A 7065-nucleotide genomic window follows, 5' to 3' on the forward strand; every position below is an offset into this window, starting at 1 on the left:
CAAAATGCCATAAGTTGAGGGGTATAGAGGGGCTGAGCCTTCTCATCTCTCTCATTCTCACCCTCACTCTCACATTCTCTTTCTCTCACTAAACTCTTTCTCTCTCTCCCTCTCTTGAGCAAGGTAGAAGGAGAAGAAGAAGAGGAAGAAGAAAAAGAAAAGAAAGGTGGAGAAGAAGAAGCAGATATGGGAGAAGGCCTTTGTAACATACCGAAACTTCAGTAGAAAATATTGGACTTTAGTCAAATTGACTAAAGCGTGCGAATGAAATGGTTGGACGAGTTCTATTTAACATTCCAACAAGGTTGGAAGGATTAAAAGTGAGCTTAAAAAGAATTGGAAAGGTTTTAGCGTTATTCGGCGCGAAATAGAATCGAAACGGAGCCAAAAACCAAGTCTGGGCAAAGTGTACCGGTACAACCATCGAGTTGTAATCGGTACAGCAATGTGTACCGGTACAGCATTGAAAGTGTACCGGTACAAATGCTACGAAACCAAGAAGCAGCTCTCGGATTTTGTCTCTGCGCAGTCGTGTTACCGGTGACACGAGGAAGTGTACCGGTACACTTTGGGCTTGTGACATATCAGATTTTGATATAAAAGTAAAAAATAAATAAAAATAGTGTGAGATACTATTTTTATTAGATTTAGTGGAGTAAAATATAAGTCAGAAATGACTCGTGCCGAAATCGGAACGAAAACAGAAGATTTAGAATTTTTTATGAGAGATGGGACTGATATTTTAGCAGAAAATGCACAGTGTCAGAAAATTATGAAAACTGGAGAATATGTCAGAATTATTTTTATGAGGCTAGATTTAAAGTTTCATGCCATTCTGACACCCGGAAGGTGGAAATAAAATCCGACTGCATTTTGCTAGAGATTACAGTTCGGTAGAGCTTTTGGTAACTAAACGTGGTCGAAACTGAAAACTTAAGATATATTCTTTCTTAATAAGAAAAATCGAGCCTGACTGTCAAATTTGAGCGCAAACGGACGTTCAGAAGGTCTCCAATGTGTACGAACTGCTAAACTGAGCAGCTAAACTGAAAATAAGCTATAGTTGGGGGAGGGGGAGGGGGAGGGGTAGGGGGGGGGGGGGGGGCTATTTGTGTAACAAATGCCATCTCCCCCGTTTGTGCGGTTCAACCCGAGAGAGAGAGACAGGAGAGTCTTTATCTCTTTCTCTCTTTTCTTCTAGCTCACCACCCTCTCTCCTTCTCTTGTAATCTCTCCACCAAAGAGGAATTGGAGAGAAAATTGGAGAAGAAGCTTGATGGAGAAGATGGCTTGGAGTTGAGCTACTACTTCTTCTTCATTGGCCCAAGTAAGGTAAGTTTCAAACCCTTTAATGGTGAAACCTTAGAATTCAGTTTAATTGCCCTAAGAATGATTTTAGATGAATCTCTAGATGAAATCATGCTTGTTAACGCTTGATTTAAATGGGTTTAGAGTATATGTTGTTATAGTGCACTATTAGGGCTCCAAATTGAGGCTTTTGTCATAGAGGGGTTTGAATATAAATTAACCTTGTAGAAACCAAATTGGTAGGTTTTCTGACGCGTTGGCGAAGTCGGTTCGGCTATTCGTCCAGCCGGTGCGAAGATATTAAAGAAACGAACGTTTCAGCTTCGTTTCCGCCTTGAGGGCCGAGGCGACGTCCTAAAGTCATTAAAACGGAATCGTGGGCTCGTGGCAACTAACCATAGGCCTTTAATTTTCGGATCGTGGATTGGAGGCCGTCCGGGTGGTCGCGCGAGAGTTCGGGCCAAACCGGGTCACGGGTGCCGCGAGAGGCCGATTGCAAGTGACTACGAGCAATCGGAGTGCGAATTAAGGTGGGTTGTGTTTACCGATGCGACTAGATCGCCGTTATGTCAAGAGTAATGTGGTTTCATATTGATGCATGTAAATGCTAAGTGGATGCATGTAGTAAATGCTAAAGAGAATGCATGCTAATGACATAAAGTAGAAATACAAAAGAGAATGCATAAATGACATGGTATAGAAATGCTAAATAAATGCATTGATTAATGCTAGTTGAATGCATGTTGCATGTTATAAGAATGCCAAGTAAATACATGATAAGCATGTGGTTAATGCTAAGAAAATAAATGATGACATGACGAGAATGCTAAGTAAAGGTAAGTTGACATATATAGAACTATGTTAAATGACATGTGCATGTGGACATATATATATATAGATCGAGTGGTATTGAACCTAGTGTCAAGAACATAGGTTGAGTAAGAGTAATATTGAACCTAGTGTTAATAAACATAGGTTGAACAAGTGTGGCATCGAACCTAGTGTTAATAAACATAGGTTGAACAAGTGTGGCATCGAACCTAGTGTTAATAAACATAGGTCGTACAAGAGTGGCATCAAACCTAATGTTAGAGAATATAGGTTGAGAGTAAACTTAGAGTTAAGTCAACCTAGGTTGTGAGATAAAGATAGCGAACCTAGAGTTAAAGTAACTTAGGTTATGTGATAAAAGTGTTAAACCTAGAGTCAAGTGGACCTATGATGGAAAGGACATTGGGTCTAGATAGGTCGATACTATAGGGTTAAGACCAACCCTTGAGTTATGTGAAATGGATTCCGAAATCCCAGAGCTTATGGAACACCCAAAGTGGTGTTGGGCGTGTGCGACGATTTCACCGTCCGGGCTATACCATCGACGTGGCGTGTGCGACGATTTTGCCGCCGGATGGGTGAGACGAATTGTGGTTTATACCGGCCGAGCCAGATTGTGGATCATACCGCTGGTTGACTCGAACCGTCGACGTGGCGTGTGCGACGATTTCGCCACCGGGTGGCTAGGTCATAGAGCGCGGTGAGCTGTGGTTGGCTGAGGTGCATGTGAGAGTTCCTTCACCTCGAGCCGGCAGAGTGCTGATTATCCGCAGTTGATTGACTCAAGACCGAGTCGGGTGGCATAGAGGACTAAGGTACGAGTAACCTTAGAATAGAATGGCCGATAAGTAAGTTGTAAGAATAAAGAATAGCTAAAGAATAAAGAATATCTAAGAATAAGGAAAGAGTTGCAAGTAGTAAAGAATGGCTAGCAATAAAGAATGAAAACGATAGAAAGTAAAATCATTTATTCTACTTGCATAGTTGCATAGTTTCATATTGCATATCGTGAGGCATGACATGTAGTTCAATATCGAGTAAATGTATAAATATCTGTTATATGTTATTGGACTAACCTGTAGCAGTGTCTCATTAGACCTATTGGTTGAGCTTTTTCCTTGGGTGGCCGTACCCACTAGGAACCATGGAGTTGGTTCTCACCCCACGTTGTTTTGGGGTATTTCAGGTTCGCACGTGAGCGGCGCGCAGTTTCGCGGACGAAACTCCTTTTTAGGAGGGGTGAATGTAACGTACTAGACTTTTGCAAATTGCGAGGTTCGAGTGATTGGTTGTGCTCTGAGTTTTTTCAGACTTTCTGGTGGGTCGTTCACAGTGTTCCGACCTATGGCTCGTATCCCGAGGATTGAGGTTTGAAGCCTAGCACCAAAACCCGAAAAAGATCGGATTTTTGGTTAGCTCTCGGGTAGCCTTCAGAGGGCTGTATACCGGTACGGGGTGATGGCTGTACCGGTACAGCCATCAACATTGGTTGCTTCTCAGCCAATCCGAGGCTCGGGTTTGGCTATTTCGTGGGATGTGTACCGGTACGTGAGCCCGTGTACTGGTACGCAGTGGCAGTTTTCAGCAGTTTGAACTGCAGGGGTGTTTTTGCTATTGTAGCATCTCTATAATACCACCCACACCCCTTTGCTGGTCTCCTGAGCTGGGAAACATAGGAGGACAAGGTGGGGAGCCCTTCTCTTCTCCTCTTTTGATTTTCTTCCCTTTTTGCTTGGATTTTGAAGGTTTAATCTCTCTCCTTTTCCCTCTTGGTGCACTTCCACCTTAGGAGAAGCTTAGGAGCTTGGAGTTAAGCTTGTTGGAGGTGAATCTTCGACCCTTGTGAATTTTGAACCTTGTTTGAGGCTTCATGAGAGATTAGTTCCATGCTATTTCCCTTTTTATCATGATTTTCATGATTTTTGTAAACAAACCCTAGAAATGAGGATTTAGGATTTGTTTTGGGGATTTTTGATCTAGGACTTTTGGAGCTCAATCGATTGGTTTAGAACCTTCCTCTAGGTTGGTTTTGCAGGGATCTAGCTCCCATTTGGAGCTTGAGAGGGGTTTTCTACACTTAGGTGAGATTTTGCCCTTATCTTGAGTTTGTTAATGTTTGAGTTTTGGGTTGTTCGTTTCGTTTGGATAACCCTCTTTTTGATGCTTCTAGGGTACTAGGAGGCTTGTGGGCACCTCCGTTCGGCGAAACGAAGGTTTCGATTTTGGTGGGTTTGGCCTCACCTAGATGAGATAAACTTCTCATATGAGGGTTTTTATTTATCGTAAAGTGAAAATGCATACATATTCTTACTAGATAGAATATTTGAGAATTTTAGAATGCTTAAAATGTTCATGTTATATACAATGCATATTTGACCTCTATATAGTAGAGAGTTTTCATGTTGGGCTAGGGGCCTATGGTTAGCATTCTTACAGTTGATTGGGATCATATTGCATATGGTGCATATGGCATATAGATTACACTCTTGGACTTAGAACGCATGCTTGACATGGTTGGACTTATCGACATTAAGTGACATAGGCTAGAGTGTATACAAATAGTAAGCTAATGTCATAAAGCGGCATTAGGCTTGGACTAGATATGGACTTAGCAAGCTAATGTCATAAAGCGGCATTAGACTTGATGGATATGTAAATTGCATGTGCATGTTATTATTATGAGAATTATGCCAAGTTGATAGTTGCATTGGAAAGAACATACATGTAGCAATACGAGAACACGCTAGAGAGCATGTGTGTTAATCTATTATTGATAAAACAAGCTACCGTCATAAAGAGACCTAAAATGTGAAGTGTGCTTAGTTTATAGCAATGTTTAAGTGTCATAAAGAGGTACTAAACATAGTGAATGTGGGAACTTCACCCTGAGATTTGGACTTAGTAAAGCTAAGGTCAGTGACATCGAAATTATTGAACGGTTAAACCTTCACATTGAGACATTGAACTAGATCTTCGAGATGCTAGTGACTTTTACCATGTTAGAGACATGATGACTGTTGGGTGGCTATTACCATGTTAGAGACATGACGATTGGACTATTGAGGTATTGACCATGCTTGCTTGCCATTTGTGCTCATTCGTACATGCTTGTGATGGTCGCTCCCTACAAGCCGGCACTCAGGAGTTAGCTTACGCGACTTATGTTCACTCGTGCGGTATTGAGAAGCTTACGGGGTCGAGTGGGACAGACACATTTCAAGAGCAGGAATGTTGGGCTACCACAGGCACTTAGGCGGCACAAGCCGGACTACACCTGTGTAGATCCTGATTTAGATTGAACCAGAATATTAAACAACAAGTTGACATTCGCTACTAGCTAGGTTATAGTAGTTGGAATCTTGATATGCTATGGCATAGAGTTGGGCATTGAGTTATATAGTATACTTGACGGTATCGTTTATTGCATTGTAGTATACTTGGTTGCCATGATGCTACATACTAGATATGTAGTTGGCTTTGGGACATTTATCATCCTTCATAGTATTACTTGTTGCATCATAGCATACTTGTTTAAGTATTGGCATACTGGATCATGTAGAGTAGATGTACTCCATGTTGGCATTCTATGTACTTGTGGCATAGTAGAGTAGCATTTTATTATTATGCTTTATTTACCGCAGTTAATTTATGTTATCCTTATCTGCTCTCTTTTGGGCCTAGTGGTGCAGTTGGTGCAGGTCAGTAATTGCCCACTAGGAACTATAAATTATAGTTCTCATGCCCCCTATTTTATATTTTTTTTCAGAGCCTTCCACTTCTGGAGGGGCTCGGGATCGCGGGAAAGGTTTCGCCTTGAGCTAGCTAGCGAGAGATTTGGCGATAGGTGGTCTACCTCTCTTTTGTTTTTCTTTGGAGAGGTTGTGAGAGTTTTGTACCTTATTATAGAGACCACCCTACTGTTGTACCTTGAGACTTATGATGTACTAGTTTTATTATGTTCTAGTGGTTTAGTCTTTTTTTCTTTCCTTTTATTTCTGCTTGTCGATAGAACTTAGCAGCATACTTGCTCTGATATCATTAGTTATTGTTTATTTTATCTTTCATATCACTTTGTTGTAGACGCTTTATATGTGCAGGTATATGGCGGGACTGGGCACGCACCGGGCAGGGCCTATGCCGGGTCCCGGGGCGTGACAGATTAATTTGGTATCAGAGCCTAGGGTTGAGTCTTAGTGGACCTAGCGAACCTTAGGCTGGTTGGACTATAGGAAATAGGCTCGTGAGAGACGATGTCTAATTGAATTGTTAGCGAAAGTATTTCGATTGGGTTTGATGATAACTCTAAAAAGTTAGAGTTCGATCGAAGTGTATGGCTTCTAACTTCGCGGAGGGTTACGTTGGCGGCCGACAACGTAACATCGGGAGTTAGTAGTTGGGACACTTCCTTACTTTCGCATGATTTGGGATATTGGTATTTGAGCGGGGTTGCGATAGCGTTGGTTGTATTAACTTGCGCTTTTATGATGTTGTAGTGACGATGCCGACTACACGCTCTAAGTCTGTTAGAGCGGGCGATGCGGCGACTTTTGAGGAAGCGAAGACATCCGCTACCTCCGGGTCCGGTGAGGTCCGTGAGTTGAGGAGCCAACTTGCCACCTTCACTGATTTGGTGACGCAGCAGGTGGCGGCGGCTCAGCAGCAGGCGGATTCGGCACGCCGGTAGGAGGCACGAATGCAGCGCCTGGAGGATCTTCTATTACAGCAGGCAGCTGCCAGGGAGGCTCAGGTCTCGGTACTACCCGCGCCAGTGGAGACAGTTGCGCCAGGGGGGTCGCCCTCTGTACTCGACACTTCGCAGACGACACTTACGGTAGCCCCTCGGGAGGAGGTATTGGGAGCACCACCAGTTCAGGTGCCTGTGGCAGCGGCGACTTTTCCCTTGATGGTTGAAAGACCGGAGCGGCA

Source organism: Ananas comosus, linkage group 18, assembly GCF_001540865.1.
Source record: "Ananas comosus cultivar F153 linkage group 18, ASM154086v1, whole genome shotgun sequence".
NCBI lineage: Eukaryota > Viridiplantae > Streptophyta > Magnoliopsida > Poales > Bromeliaceae > Ananas > Ananas comosus.